We start from the raw sequence: 16,767 nt of genomic DNA, 5'->3' as shown, positions 1-16,767 counted from the left end.
TTACAGGGATGTTGAATATGATTTGGATGAAAATGTGGTGGGGTGAGTTTGCAAATGGTGCTGAGATTGATGGAGTTAAGGATTACACAGAAGATTGCCGAAGGATACAGTGGGATACAAATCAGAGGGAGGAGTGGCAGATGGAGTTTAATCCAGGCAAGTGAGAGATGCTGCACTTTGGGAGATCCAGCAAAAAGGGAGTATGGAGTGAATGTCAGGATTCTTAATAATGTTAATGAACAGAGAGACCTTGGGATTCAGATACATGGCACCCTGAAAGTAACCACAGATATTATAGGTTGATAAGGTGGAAAAGAAGGCTTGTCTGAGTTCAAGGGTTTTGAGTTTGAGCCAGGAAGTTGTGTTTCAGCTTTATAAGACTAGTTTAGCTGCATTTAGAATATTGCATTCAATTCTGCTCACTTCACTACAGAAAGGATGTGGAGGCTTTGGAAAGGTGCACAAGTGGTTTGCCAGGAAGTTCTACAAAGACAGGTTGGACAAACTGCAGCTGCTTTTTCTAGAGCGGTGAAGGCTGAAGATTATGATAAACACATCACAACCTGGGTAGGTCTGTAATCTAGTGTAGCTTTTTAGTGTGTGTTGTTTTTACGTAGTTCAGTGTAGTTTTTGTACTGTTTCATGTAGCACCGTAGTCCTGAAAAACATTGTCTCATTTTTACTGTGTACTGTACCAGCAGTTATGGTGGAAATGACAATAAAAAGTGAATTGTCTTGACTTGACTTCACATAAAATTATGCAAGGCATAGGTAGGCTGCAGGTACCTTTTTGCCCAGGATTGAAATATTGTGGCATGTGTTTAAGGTAGGGGGTGGGGGGAGGAGTAGGAAAGGAGATGTTAATAAACACAAAAGATTCTACAGATTATAGAAATTTTGAGCAACACATACAAAATGCTGGTGGAACCCGGCAAGTCAGACAACATCTATGCAAAGGAATAAACAGTTGATGTTTCTGGCCAAGACCCTGCACCAGGATTGGAAAGGAGGGGGCAGAAGCCAGTGAGAATGGTGGGTGCCTGGATTGCACTGCCAGAGGTGGTGGTAGAGGCAGATAGCATAGAAGTATTTAAGAGACTCTTAGATAGACACATGAATTAGGAGTCATTGATTTAATTCATTTGTGGGCCAGAGGGCTGTCCTAGACGTACTGTTGCAAGTTATGCAACATAACTTTGTGGCTTTATGTTGGGGGAGCAGCATCTGTGCTAGTGATATGAAAAGTCCAAATAAGCTCATCAAAAAGATGGGATTCATCCTTGGCTACAACCTGGACTTCTTTGAGTTAGTGGTGGAGAGGAGGTCACTAAACAAATTGTTATCCATTATGGACAATCTTACACATCCTCTCCATGATGAACTGAATAAGCAGTGGAACATCCTTTCGAACAGACTCATTCAGCTCCGCTGTCACAAGGTTCATTACAGAAAACCTTTCCTGCCAAAAGCAAGAAGCATGTACAACAGTTCATCTCTGTGTGACAGATGAACACGCATCACAGTACAATAGGCTCTGTTTTATTATTCCATACATTATTATTGCACATCATTGCACATTGGTAAATTACTGTATATATTATTCTGTATTCATTGTGCTTTTAAATGTTACTGCTGTAACAAAAGAATTTCCCCACTCAGGATCAATAAAATATTTATTATTACTAAAGCAGAGAGTGGTGCTTTAATTCAGAAAGTGAAAAAATACCATCATTAATAATGTCAATCCAAATGACCTATAAATCATTTAGGTCAAAATGGCTCCTACCTTCCATTTAAATTATGTGCCTATTTCATTGCAGTAAGTTTAAAATTTAATGCCATTTCAACATTCTTACATAGAAAAATGGAAACACAGAAAACCTATAGCACAATACAGGCCCTTCAGCCCACAAAGCTGTGCTGAACATGTCCTTACCTTGGAAATTACCTAGAGTTACCCATAGCCCTCTATTTTTCTAAGCTCCATGTACTTATCCAGGAATCTCTTAAAAGACTCTATCGTATCTGCCTCCACCACCGCCGCTGGCAGCCCATTCCACACACTCTGTGTAAAGAACTTTCCCCTGACATCTCTTCTGTACCTACTTGCAAGCACCTTAAAACTGTGCTTTTTCATGTTAGCCATTTCAGCCCTGGAAAAGCCTCTGACTATCCACATGATCAATGCCTCTCATCATTTTGTACATATCTATCAAGTCACTTCTCATTCTCCGTAGCTCCAAGGAGAAAAGGCCAAGTTCACTCATCCTGTTCTCATAAGGCACACTCCCCAATTCAGGCAACATCCTTGTAAATCTCCTCTGCACCCTTTCTATGGTTTCCACATCCTTCCTGTACTGAGGCAACCAGAACTGAGCACAGTACTCCAAGTGGGGTCTGACCTGGGTCTTATATAGCTGCAACATTATCTCTCAGCTCTTAAACTCAATACCCCGGTTGATGAAGGCCAATTCACTGTTTGCCTTCTTAACCGCAGAGTCAACCTGCGCAGCAGCTTTGAGTGTCCTCTGGACTCGGACCCCAAGATCCCTCTGATCCTCCACACTGCCAAGCGTCTTACCATTAATACTATATTCTGCCATTATATTTGACCTACCAAAATGAACCACCTCACACATATCTGGGTTGAACTCTATCTGCCACTTCTCAGCCCAGTTTTACATCCTGTCAATGTTCCACTGTAACCTCTGACAGCCCTCCACACTATCCACAACACCTCCAAACTTTGTATCATCAGCAAATTTATTAACCCATCCCTCCACTTCCTCATCCAGGTCATTTATAAAAATCACAAAGAATAGGGGTCCCAGAACAGATCCCTGAGGCACACCACTGGTCACTGACCTCCATGCAGAATAGGACCTGTCTACAACCACTCTTTACCTTTTTGGGCAAGTCAATTCTGGATCCACAAAGCAATGTCCCTTTGGATCCCATGCCTCCTTACTTTCTCAATAAGCCTTGCATGGGGTACCTTATTAAATGCCTTGCTGAAATCCATATACACGACATCTACGGCTCTACCTTCATCAATGTGTTTGGTCACATTCTCAAAAATTCAATCAGACTCGTAAGGTACAACCTGCATTTTACAAAGCAATGCTGACTATTCCTAATTATATTATGCTTGTCCAAATGTTCATAAATCCTGCTTCTCAGGATCTTCTCCATCAACTTCAACAGTGGCTGGATGGGAGATGCCAGAAAGTAGTGGTGGATAACTGTTTGTCAGGTTGGAGGCTGGTGACTAGTGGTGTGCCTCAGGGATCTGTACTGGGTCCAATGTTGTTTGTAATATACATTAATAATCTGGATGATGGGGTGGTAAATTGGATTAGTAAGTATGCAGATGATACTAAGGTAGGTATCATTGTGGATAATGAAGTAGGTTTTCAAAGCTTGCAGAGAGATTTAGGCCAGTTAGAAGAGTGGGCTGAACGATGGCAGATGGAGTTTAATGCTGTTAAGTGTGAGGTGCTACATTTTGGTAGGAATAATCCAAATAGGACATACATGGTAAATGGTAGGGCATTGAAGAATGCAGTAGAACAGAGTGATCTAGGAATAATGGTGCATAGTTCCCTGAAGGTGGAATCGCATGTGGATAGGGTGGTGAAGATAGCTTTTGGTATGCTGGCCTTTATAAATCAGAGCATTGAGTATAGGAGTTGGGATGTAATGTTAAAATTGTACAAGGCATTGGTAAGGCCGAATTTGGAGTATTGTGTACAATTCTGGTCACCAAATTATAGGAAAGATGTCAACAAAATAGAGAGAGTACAGTGAAGATTTACTAGAATGTTACCTGGGTTTCAGCACCTAAGTTACAGGGAAAGGTTGAACAAGTTAGGTCTTTATTCTTTGGAGCGGAGAAGGTTGAGGGGGGACTTGATAGAGGTATTTAAAATTATGAAGGGGATAGATAGAGTTGACGTGGATAGGCTTTCTTGAGAGTAGGGGAGATTCAAACAAGAGGACATGAGTTGAGAGTTAAGGGGCAGAGAGCGGTAGCTGTGTGGAACGAACTTCCAGTAGAAGTGGTAGAAGCAGGTTCAGTATTGTCATTTAAAGTAAAATTAGATAGGTATATGGACAGGAAAGGAATGGAGGGTTATGGGCTGAGTGTGGGCCAGTGGGACTAGGTGAGAGTAAGTGTTTGGCACAGACTAGAAGGGCCGAGATGGCCTGTTTCCATGCTGTAATTGTTATATGGTTATATGTTATATAACTTACCAACCACTGAAGTAAGACTCACTGGTCTATAATTTCCTCGGCCACCTCTACTCTCTTTCTTGAATAAGGGATCAATATCTGCAACTCTCCAATCCTCCGGAATCTCTCCCAACCACATTGATGATGCAAAGATATCGCCAGAGGCTCAGCAATCTCCTCCCTCGATTCCCACAGTAGCCTGGGTTACCACATGTCTGGTCCTGGTGACTTATAGAAACATAGAAAATAGGTGCAGGAGTAGGCCTTTCGGCCCTTTGAGCCTGCACCGCCATTCAGCATGATCATCCAACTCAGAACCCTGTACCTGCTTTCTCTCCATACCCCCGATCCCTTTAGCCACAAGGGCCATATCTAACTTCCTCTTAAATATAGCCAATGAACCGGCCTCAACTGTTTCCTGTGGCAGAGAGTTCCACAGATTCACCACTTTCTGTGTGAAGAAGTTTTTCCTCATCTCGGTCCTAAAAGGCTTCCCCTTTATCCTCAAACTGTGACCCCTCGTTCTGGACTCACCCAACATCGGAAACAATCTTCCTGCATCTAGCCTGACCAATCCCTTTAGAATTTTATACGTTTCAATAAGATCCCCCCTCAATCTTCTAAATTCCAGTGAGTATAAGCCTAGTCGATCCAGTCTTTCTTCATATGAAAGTCCTTAATATCTACATGCTCAAGCTTTTCAGTCCGCTGTAAGTCATCCCTACAATCGCCAAGATCATCTTCTGTAGTGAATACTGAAGCAAAGTATTTATTAAATACCTCTGCTATCTCCTCCGGTTCCATACACACTTTTCCACTGTCACACTTGATTGGTCCTATTCTCTCATGTCTTATCCTCTTGCTCTTCACATACTTGTAGAATGCCTTGGGGTTTTCCTTAATCCTGTCTGCCAAGGCCTTCTCATGGCCCCTTCTGACTCCCCTAATTTCATTCTTAAGCTCCTTCCTGTTAGCCTTATAATCATCTAGATCTCTATCATTACCTAGTTTTTTTAACCTTTCGTAAGCTCTTCTTTTCTTCTTGACTAGATTTACAAGTCTTTGTACACTACGGTTCCTGTACCTTACCATCCTTTCTGTCTCATTGAGATGGAACTCCACACAAATATCCCCTGAACATTTGCCACATTTTTCCCCTACGTTTCCCTGAGAATATCGGTTTCCAATTTATGTTTCCAAATTCCTGCCTGATAACCTCATATTTCCCCTTACTCCAATTAAAGGCTTTCCTAACTGTCTGTTCCTGTCTCTCTCTTTCAAATGCTATGGTAAAGGAGATAGAATTGTGATCACTATCTCTAAAATGCTCTCCCACTGAGAGATTTGACACCTGACCAGGTTCATTTTCCAATACCAGATCATGTACAGCCTCTCCTTTTGTAGGCTTATCTACATACTGTGTCAAGAAAACTTCCTGAACACACCTAACAAATTCCACCCCATCAAAACCACTCGCTCTAGGGAGATGCCAATCGATATTTGGGAAATTAAAATCTCCCACCACAAAAACCCTGTTATTATTACATGTTGCCAGAATCTGTCTCCCTATCTGCTCCTCAATGTCCCTGTTACTATTGGGTAGTCTATCAAAAACACCCAGTAGAGTTATTGACCCCTTCCTGTTCCTAACTTCCACCCACAGAGACTCTGTAGACAATCCCTCAATGACTTCCTCCTTTTCTGCAGCTGTGACACTATCTCTGATCAACAGTGCCATGCCCCCACCTCTTTTGCCTCCCTCCCTGTCCTTTCTGAAACATCTAAAGCCTGGCACTAAGTAACCATTCCTGCCTCTGAGCCATCCAAGTCTCTGTAATGGCCACAACATCATAGCTCCAAGTATTGATCCATGCTCTAAGCTCATCCACTTTGGTCATAATACTCCTTGCACTAAAATACAAACCCCAATTCCAGAAAAGTTGGGATATTTTCCAAAATGCAATAAAAGCAAAAATCTGTGATATTGTTGCAACCCACTTCCCAGCGCATTCGAATCAGCTCACAAAGTGACGTGCGCCGGCATTGAGGCTGGTCCCAAAGAGGGCGCCAAGCCTGCTTCACCAGCAAGGGGAAAATCCCGCGCGTGGGACAGGACTGTGAATACATGCCCCCTATGGCATTCCTGCCCGGGGAGGGCGGGATCAGGAAGGCTTTAAAGCGAGGCCGTGAAGTTTGAATAAACCTCTTTTGTAACTGCAGCTCACCAACTCCGTGTCGTTATTGCAGCGCTGCGTGTAGCACACTGCTACAATTGGTGACCCTGACGGCCCAAACAATATTTGGACCGGAGATGAACGACGCCGCATCTGTTCATGCAGTTTCATTAAAACTGCCAAGCTTTTGGATGCTGCGACCTCTTCCAGCAAGCAGAAGCCCAATTCCACATATGGCGGATAACCTCGGATGCCACACGTTACTACTACGTGGTGAGCTCCCTCGACCAGGAGACAGCCGCCTAGGTTGCGGAGTTCATACAATCGCCCCCAGTGGACGGCAAATACACAGAATTCAAAGCCTTGCTCATAAGGACTTTCGGACTCTCACTGCGCGAGCCAGCTGCCCGCTTACTGCACCTGGATGATTTGGGGGACAGGCCACCGTCAGCTTTGATGAACGAGATGCTGTCCCTGGCCGGAGGTCACAAGCCCTGCCTCATGTACTCGACTGTACTTCCTAAGAAGGTTGGCGTCATTCAATGTCTGTAGTGAGATGCTGAAGATGTTCTATAGGTCAGTTGTGGAGAGCGCCCTCTTCTTTGTGGTGGCGTGTTGGGGAGGAAGCATTAAGAAGAGGGACGCCTCACGTCTTAATAAGCTGGTAAGGAAGGCGGGCTCTGTCGTGGGCAAAGTACTGGAGAGTTTAACATCGGTAGCTGAGCGAAGGGCGCTGAGTAGGCTACGGTCAATTATGGATAACTCTGAACATCCTCTACATAGCACCATCCAGAGACAGAGAAGCAGTTTCAGCGACAGGTTACTATCGATGCAATGCTTCTCAGACAGGATGAAGAGGTCAATACTCCCCAATGCCATTAGGCTTTACAATTCTACCGCCAGGACTTAAGAACTTTTTAAAAGCTATTATTAATGCTTTTTGAGATAGTGATTTAGATGCATATCATATTTTTTACTGAGTTAAGTATTGTATGTAATTAGTTTTGCTACAACAAGTGTATGGGACATTGGAAAAAAAGTTGAATTTCCTCATGGGGATGAATAAAGTATCTATCTATCTATCTATCTATGTTTGAGCAGACGTTCCTGGAGCAGCTGCCCGAGGACATACGCCTGCTGCTGTCCGACACGGATTTCAGCGACCCCCAAATGGTGGCGGTTCGGGCAGCTGTGCTGTGGAAAGCCAAGAAGGAGAGTGGGGCGTCCGTCGCACAGATCACCAGGCCACGCTCCCAGCAGCAAACCAGATCAGGCCCGGCTGCAGAGCCTGCTAACCCCAGAGGCAGGGGTGAGGAGACCAACGAACACTGGTGTTTCTACCACCAGTGGTGGGGCTGATGCACCATCAATAACTTTCGGAGACGTGAGGCGAGATATAGGCTTTTATTGGCTGGAAGAAGGAACAAGCAGCAAGTGACCACCACACTACATCCTGGAGACTGAGGCCGGGGCTGTGTCTCCAATCGCCTTTATACCGGGGTCCGTGGGAGGAGCCACAGGAGCAGTCAGCAGGGGGGCGTGTCCAGACAGGTATATGTAGTTCACCACATTCACCCCCCCCCTTTGTTTTAAAAGAGAGTCCCCATGGGGCGAAGTTTCTTACAAGTATATTTACAGGTTAAGTCTATCAGGTGGTCGAATCTGTCGCTGCGATCTACGTAGCACCGGCTGTGATTGGATAGGTGCCGGTGGTGATTGCACTGGAGACGGTGGTTGTGCTGGTTCCGGCCTGACTGGAAGTGTGCGGGTAGCGGGGTCTGCGGTGTCCACGGGACCAGCGGGGGATCGCGCGGCTGGACAGCGTCAGCGTTGTGCAGAGCAGCCTCCAGCGTGTCGGCCAGCTCGATCGCTGAGCGCAAGGTAAAATCGGCATTTTCCAGCAGCTGCTGGCGCACGTACACTGACCTGATCCCCGTAACGAAGGCGTCTCGTACCAGGAGCTCCGCATGCTGTTCCACCGTCAGTCCCTTGCAGTCGCAGGCCCGCACGAGTGTCTGTAGGGCCCGGAGAAACTCCCCGCTCGACTCGCTGGTTCGCTGCCGCCACGTCGCCAAGCAATGTCTTGCGTAGAAGGTGCTCACCGGCCTCAGGTACTGTCTTTTGAGGGCGTCCAGTGCCCCTTGGTAGGTCAGCAGGTCTCTGATAAGGGAGAATACTTTCGGACTGACTCTGGAAAGGAGGATTTTGTACATTGTGGCTGGCTCAGTCACTGGAAATCACTTCCAAGTATGATTGGAAGCATGCAAGCCAGAGTTCAAAGGCAAGAGCTGCTTCTGGAGCTTGAGGGTCCAAGTCAATTTTTCCGGACATAAAATACTCTCCATGTTTTAAAACTTCCAGCCAATAAAATTGATGCACCATCAATAACTCTCGGAGACATGAGGCAAGATATAGGCTTTTATTGGCTACATCCTGGAGACTGAGGCCGGGGCTGTGTCTCCAATCACCTTTATACCGGGGTCCGTGGGAGGAGCCACAGGAGCAGTCAGCAGGGGGAGCGTGTCCAGACAGGTATATGTAGTTCACCACAGGGGCACAGAAGCCCGCCGCTGTAGCCCGCTCTGCAAGTTCCCGGGAAACGCCAGGGCCAGCCGCCACTGATGGCTACGGCGGCTGGCCATCGGGATAGCCTCTTGTATGTCTGGGACAAGCAGTCGGGACGCCGCTTTTTGGTCGACACCGGAGCCGAGATCAGCGTCTTTCCTCTGACGAGTTACAACACCCACAACAGAGAACCGGGTCCCACCCTGAGGGCTGCGAATGGCAGCACAGTAAGGACCTACGGCACTCGTACAGTGCGGCTACAGTTCGGCTCCAGCCAGTTCACGTGGGACTTCACACTGGCTGCCGTAGCCCAACCACTCCTGGGAGCGGATTTTTTGTGACCTGGTCGACCTGCCCAGGAAGAGACTGGTCCATGCCGAGACCTTTCAAACGTTCTCCCTGGGTGAAGCCCAGTTGCCGGCCCCACACTTAGACTCCATAAAGCTGTCCGACAACGACTTCACCAGAGTCCTGGCGGATTTCCCATTGGTTCTGACACCGCAGTTCACGGCAGCCATGCCCAGACACAGCGTACAGCACCACATCCCGACACAAGGACCACCCCTCCACGCCCATGCTTGAAGGCTTCCCCCGGACAAGCTCCGACTGGCGAAGGAGGAGTTCAAGAGGATGGAGGAATTAGGGATCATATGGCGGTCTGTCAGCCCATGGGCCTCCCCCCTACGCATGCTGCCCAAAGCAACAGGGGGCTGGAGACCATGCGGCGACTACTGCAGGCTGAACGAGGCTACAACACCAGACCGCTAACCTGTGCCACACATTCAGGACTTTGCAGCAAACCTGCACGGCGCACGGATCTTCTCCAAGGTAGACCTCGTACAGGGATACCATCAAATCCCAATGCATCCGGACGATGTCCCCAAAACGGCACTCATCACCCCTTTCGGCCTTTTTGAGTTCCTCTGCATGCCGTTCGGCCTAAAGAATGTCACACAGTCCTTTCAGCGGTTAATGGACTCGGTGGGACGCGACCTGCACTTCGCTTTCATGTATTTGGACGACATCGTCATAGCCAGCAGCAGTTGTCAGGAGCATCTGTCCCACCTCTGTCAACTCTACGCCCGACTGAGTGAATACGGCCTGACAATCAACCCGGCCAAATGCCAGTTCGGGCTCGACACCATCGACTTCCTGGGCCACAGGATTACTAAAGACGGGGCAACCCCTCTGCCCGCCAAGGTAGACGGGGTCTGCCATTTCTCCCAACCCAACACAATCAAAGGCCTTCAGGAATTCGTGGGTATAGTGAATTTCTACCACCGCTTTCTCCCTTCAGCTGCCCGAATCATGCGCCCCCTGTTTGCCCTGATGTCGGGTAAGGGCAAGGACATTACCTGGGATGAGGAGTCCGCCGCCGCTTTCATTAAAACCAAAGAAGCCTTGGCAAACGCCACGATACTAGTGCACCCCAGAACGGACGTCCCTACCGCCCTCACAGTGGACGCATCCAACACGGCAGTCGGTGGAGTGCTGGAACAACTCATCGAGGGTTGCTGGCAACCCCTGGCATTTTTCAGCAAACACCTACAACCACCCAAACTCAAATACAGTGCTTTCGACCGGGAACTGTTGGCGCTATACCTGGCAATCCGGCATTTCAGGTACTTCTTAGAAGGTAGGCCCTTCACCGCATTCACGGACCACAAACTGCTTACCTTTGCGTTCACGAAAACATCCGACCCCTGGTCGTCCCGCCAGCAGCGACATCTGTCCTACATCTCTGAATACACGACGGATGTCCGGCATGTCTCAGGAAAGGACAATGTCGTGGCGGATGCCCTCTCCCGCCCTAACATCCAAGCCCTGTCCCAGGGGGTAGACTATGAAGCGCTGGCAGAGGCGCAGCAGGCAGATGAGGAGATCCCTAGTTACAGGACTGCAGTCTCCGGTTTGCAGCTCCAGGACCTCCCCGTAGGCCCAGGTGAGAGGACCCTACTCTGTGACGTAACCACCGGCCAACCCCGCTGCATCGTCCCGGCAGCCTGGCAGCGGCGCATTTTTTACTCCATTCACAACTTAGTGCACCCCTCCATCAGGACAACCGTCCGGATGGTCTCCAACAGGTTCGTTTGGCACGGACTCCGCAAGCAGGTCAGTGAATGGGCCAAAATGTGCATGCACTACCAAAAAGCCAAGGTGCAGCGACACACCAAAGCCCCGCTGCAGCAGTTCCACCCCACCTGCCGGCGTTTCAACCACATTCATGTGGATATCGTGGGCCCCCTGCCAGTGTCGCGAGGAGCGCGGCACCTCCTGACTATCGTGGTGGCCAGAGATGGTCCCGCTCACCAACACCACCTCCGAATCTTGCGCCCGGGCACTGATTGCCACCTGGGTATCTCGCTTTGGTGTACTGGCCCACACGACCTCCGACAGAAGTGCCCAGTTTACCTCCAACCTGTGGTCAGCTATGGCCAGCCTTTTGGGGACACAGCTGCATCACACAACTGCCTATCACCCACAGTCGAACGGACTAGTGGAGCATTTCCACCGTCACCTGAAGTCGGCTCTCATGGCCTGCCTCAAAGGGCCTAACTGGGTGGATGAGCTTCCCTGGGTCCTGCTCGGAATCCGCACAGCGCCCAAAGAGGATCTTCACACCTCATCGGCCGAGTTGGTGTACGGCGCACCCCTGGTCGTCCCAGGAGAGTTCATACCAGCCCCAAGGGGGCAAGAGGAAGAACCCGCAGCAGTCCTGGGCAGACTACGCGAGAGGCTCGGTAACCTGGCCCCCATACCCACTTCACAGCATAGGCAGAACCCGACCTGCATACCCAAAGACCTCCAAAACTGTAAGTTCGTTTTTGTACGGCGGGGCGGACATCGGGCACCGCTACAGCGGCCCTACGAGGGGCCGTTTACGGTGATCAGAAACAACGGGCCCACGTTCGTGCTGGACATTGGGGGGGAAGAGGAGGTTTTCCACAGTGGACCGACTCAAACCAGCCCACATGGACTTGGCGCAGCCGGTTGAGATTCAGGCGCCGCGGCGCAGAGGCAGACCTCCCAAACAGAGTCCGACCCAGACTGTGGACATTGGGGGGTGTATCGCCGGTTCTGTGGGGGGGGGGGGGGGAGAGAGTTATGTGGCGACCCACTTCCCAGCGCACTCGAACCGGCTCACAAAGTGGTGCGCGCCGGCATTGAGGCCGGTCCCAAAGAGGGCGCCAAGCCTGCTTCACCAGCAAGGGGAAAAGCCCGCGCGCAGGACTGGACTGTGAATACGCATTCCTGCCCGGGGAGGGCAGGATTGGGAAGGCCTTAAAGCGAGGCCATGAAGTTTGAATAAACCTCTTTTGCAACTGCAGCTCACCGACTCCATGTCGTTATTGCAGCGCTGCGTGTAGCACACTGCTACAATATGTTAATTCACATGAATCTTTATTGACCAAAGTACAAAGAAAAGATTTTCAATAGTTTTACTGACCAACTTAATTGTATTTTGTAAATATACACAAATTCAGAATTTGATGGCTGCAACACATTCAACAAAAGTTGGGACAGAGTTAAAATAAGATTGAAAGTGCACAGAATATTCAAGTAACACCGGTTTGGAAGACTCCACATTAAGCAGGCTAATTGGTAGCAGGTGAGGTATCATGACTGGGTATAAAAACAACGTCCATCAAAGGCTCAGTCTTTGCAAGCAAGGATGGGTCGTGGCTCACCCCTTTGTGCCAAAATCCGTGAGAGAATTGTTAGTCAGTTCAAAAGGAACATTTCCCAACGCAAGATTGCAGAGAATTTAGGTCTTTCAACATCTACAGTACATAATATTGTGAAAAGATTCAGAGAATTCAGAGACATCTCAGTGCGTAAAGGGCAAGGTTGGAAACCACTGTTGAATGCGCGTGATCTTCGAGCCCTCAGGCGGCACTGCCTAAGAAACCATCATGCTACTGTGACAATTATAGCCACCTGGGCTCGGGAGTTCTTCGGAAAACCATTGTCACTTAACACAGTCCGTCGCTGCATCCAGAAATGCAACTTGAAACTGTATACGCAAGGAGGAAGCCATACATCAACTCTATGCAGAAACGCCGGCAAGTTCTCTGGGTCCGAGCTCATCTCAGATGGACCGAAAGACTGTGGAACTGTGTGCTGTGGTCAGATGAGTCCACATTTCAGCTAGTTTTCAGAAAAAACAGGCGTCGAGTTCTCTGTGCCAAAGATGAAAATGACCATCCTGATTGTTATCAGTGAAAGGTGCAAAAGCCAGCATCTGTGATGGTATGGGGATGCATCAGTTCCCACGACATGGGTGAGTTGCATGTATGTGAAGGTACCATTGACTCTGAGGCGTATATTAGGATTTTAGAGAGACATAGGTTGCCATCAAGGCGACGTCTCTTCCCAGGACGTCCATGCTTATTTCAGCAGGACAATGCCAGACCACATTCTGCACGGGGTACAACAGCGTGGCTTTGTAGACAGAGTGCGTGTGCATGACTGGCCTGCTGCCAATCCAGATCTATCTCCTGTTGAAAATGTATGGCGCATCATGAAGAGGAGAATCAGACAACGGAGACCACAGACTGTTCAGCAGCTGAAGTCTCAAGAATCAAGCAAGAATGGACAAAATTTCCAATTGCAAATCTACTACAATTAGTATCCTCAGTTCCAAAACGATTAAAAAGTGTTATTAAAAGGAAAGGTGATGTAACACAATGGTAAACATGCCTTTATCCCAACTTTTGTTGAGTGTGTTGCAGCCATCAAATTCTAAATGTGTATATTTACAAAATGCAATTAAGCTGGTCAGTAAAACTATTGAAAATATTTTCTTTGTACTTTGGTCAGTTAAATAAAGATTCACGTGAATTAACATATCACAGATTTTTGTTTTTATTGCATTTTGGAAAATATCCAAACTTTTCTGGAAATGGGGTTTGTAGACACATCTCAAACCATCGGTCTGAGCGCATCCCTTCTCTATCACCTGCCTATCCTCCCTCTCGCACTGTCTCCAAGCTTTCTCTATTTGTGAGCCAACCGCCTCTTCCTCCATCTCTTCAGTACGGTTCCCACCCTCCAGCAATTCTAGTTTAAATTTTCCCCAATAACCTTTGCAAACCTCCGTGCCAGGATATTGGTTCCCCTGGGATTCAAGTGCAACCCATCCTTTTTGTACAGGTCAGGCCTGCCCCAAAAGAGGTCCCAATGATCCAGAAATCTGAATCCCTGCCCTCTGCTCCAATCTCTCAGCCATGCATTTATCCTCCACCTCATTCTATTGCTATACACACTGTTACGTGGCACAGGCAGTAATCCTGAGATTACTACTTTTGAGGTCCTGCTTTTCAAATTCCTTCCTAACTCCCAGTAATCTGTTTTCAGGACCTCCTCCCTTTTCCTATCTATGTCGTTGGTACCAATATGTACCACGACATCTCCTGTTCGCCGTCCCACTTCAGGACATCGTGGATGTGATGAGAAACATCCCGGACCTTGGCACTTGGGAGGCAAACTACCATCCATATTTTTTTCCTGCGCCAACAGAATCACCTGTCTGACCCCCTAACTATAGAGTCCTCTATCACTGCTGCCATCCTCTTCCTTTCCCTACCCTTCTGAGCCACAGGGCTAGACTCTTTGCCAGAGGCACAGCCATTGTTGCTTCCCACAGGTGGGCCGACCCCCCCATCAGTACTCAAATAGGAGTACTTATTGTTAAGGGGGCCAGCCACAGGGGTACTCTCTAGCATCTGATTCTTGCCCTTCCCTCTCTTGACTGTTACCCACTTAATCTGTCTCCCAAGGGTGATTACCTGCCTATAACTCCTCTCTATCACCACCTCATTCTCCCTGACCAGACGAAGGTCATTGAGCTGCAGCTCCAGTTCTCTAACGCAGTCCCTAAGGGGCCGCAGCTTGATGCACCTGGCACAGATGTGGCTGTCCGAGAGGCTGGGCTTCTCCAGGACTTCCTACATCTCACACCAAGCACAGAACACTGGCATCAGACACACACCTCCTGTCTGTACTCTACACAGGCAACCTACCTCACCTCGACCCATTAGCACTGAAGCCCCGCTGAGCCAAAGCCTTCCTACTCTGTCTTCCTCTACTCCAACACCCACTCTATAAAGCTGTCTCCCTTTAAACTCTTCTCGCTGTTCTACCTGGCTGATGTCCACGCGCTTGCATAGTCATGCCCCAATCATTCCAACATTCTTAAATGAGTAGTACTCAATTATCACCAGCACATAACTTGTTGCTTCAGAGGCCCAAACACACTAGACCACTGCTACACTACGATAAGAAATGCCTATTATTCATTTCAGAGATCGCATTTTAAAAAGTCCGATCATTTGGCTGTACTCCTGCTACCTGCATACAAACAGAGCCTAAAGAGCAAGGCTCCAGAGATCAAGACAACCAAGAGGTGGTTGCAGGAGGCTGAGGAACAGTTACAGGATAGCTTTGAGTCAGTGGACTGGGTCATGTTCAAGAACTCATCTGAGGACCTGAATGACTGCACCAGGCTCATTACAGACTTTATTAAAACAGCTGTAGATGAGTGTGTCCCCACAAAATCATTCAGGGCTTTCTCTAATCAGAAGCTATAGATGAGCATTAAAATCCAGAACCTGCTGAGAGCCAGATCAGAGGCATTCAAGTCTGGAGATCAAAAATGCTACAAGAGGTGCAGATATGATCTCTGGAAAGCCATCTCTTGGGTGGTAGAGATTCCAGACTAGACTGGAATCAACGACGGATGCTTGGCATCTGCAGCAGGATTTGAATGCCATATTCTCCTACAAAGCTAAATCTTGCAACATAGGGCACAGCTTTGCTTCAATTCCAGATGAGCTCAATGCCTTCTAAGCTTGCTTTGACCACCAGAACAAGGAGGAACCTTTGCATACCCTGAAGACTACCAATAATCCTTTGGTCTGAATATCTGAAGATGATGTGATGGCTGCCTTCAAGAGAGTGAATCCAAGGAAAGCATTCAGTCCGGGCAGAGTGCCAGGCCAAGCACTGAAGACGTGCCAACCAACTGGCTGGTGTATTCACAGATATGTTCAACCTCTTGATCCGGCAGTGTGTGGTACCCACCTGCTTCAAGCAGGCTTCAATCATACCAGTGCCCAAGAAAAGCACGGTAACCTATCTAAATGACTATCGCCCAGCAGCACTTACATCCATGGTGATAAAGTGTTTTGAGAGGCTGGTGTTGAAGTACATCAGTTCCTGTCTGAATGGTGACTTGGATCCACTTCAATTCACCTACCAAAGCAACAGGTCTATAGCAGATGCTATCTTGTGGGCTCTTCACACAACCCTGGAACATCTGGACAGCAAAGGTGCATACATCAGAATATTATTTATCGATTACAGGTCGGCACTTAACACCACCATCCCCTCAAAACTACCGTAATTAATAAACTCCAAGACCTGGGCCTCAATATCCCCTTGTGCAATTGGATCCGGATTTCCTCACTTGTAGACCCTAGTCAGTTCAGACTGGCAAAAACATCTCCTCCACAATCTCCATCATCACAGGAGCACTGCAGGGATGTGTACTTAGCCCTCTGCTCTACTCTCTTTACACCTATGACCGTGTGGCTAAGTACAACTCCAAAACCATATACAAGTTTGCTGACAACACCACTATTGTGGGCTGTATCAAAGGGGGTGATGAATCTGCACACAGGAGAGAGATTGAAAACTTGGCTGAGTGGTCAATAAGACCGAGGAACTGATTGTAGATTTCAGGAGAGGGAAACCAGAGGTCCATGAGCCAGTAATCATTGTAAGATCAGTGATG

General features: G+C 48.0%; 1 protein-coding gene across 2 annotated transcripts in view; it reads right to left on the bottom strand.

Moving 5' to 3' along the window:
* Positions 1-16,767, bottom strand: part of tbc1d24 (TBC1 domain family, member 24) — a 130,239-nt gene that overhangs the window by 64,876 nt on the left and 48,596 nt on the right. The window lies entirely within an intron of this gene.

The sequence above is a fragment of the Hemitrygon akajei genome, chromosome 11 (assembly GCF_048418815.1).
Source record: "Hemitrygon akajei chromosome 11, sHemAka1.3, whole genome shotgun sequence".
NCBI classification, from domain to species: Eukaryota; Metazoa; Chordata; class Chondrichthyes; order Myliobatiformes; family Dasyatidae; genus Hemitrygon; species Hemitrygon akajei.
The sequence above is the reverse complement of the archived record's forward strand: the minus strand, read 5'-3'. Positions and strand labels throughout refer to the sequence as shown.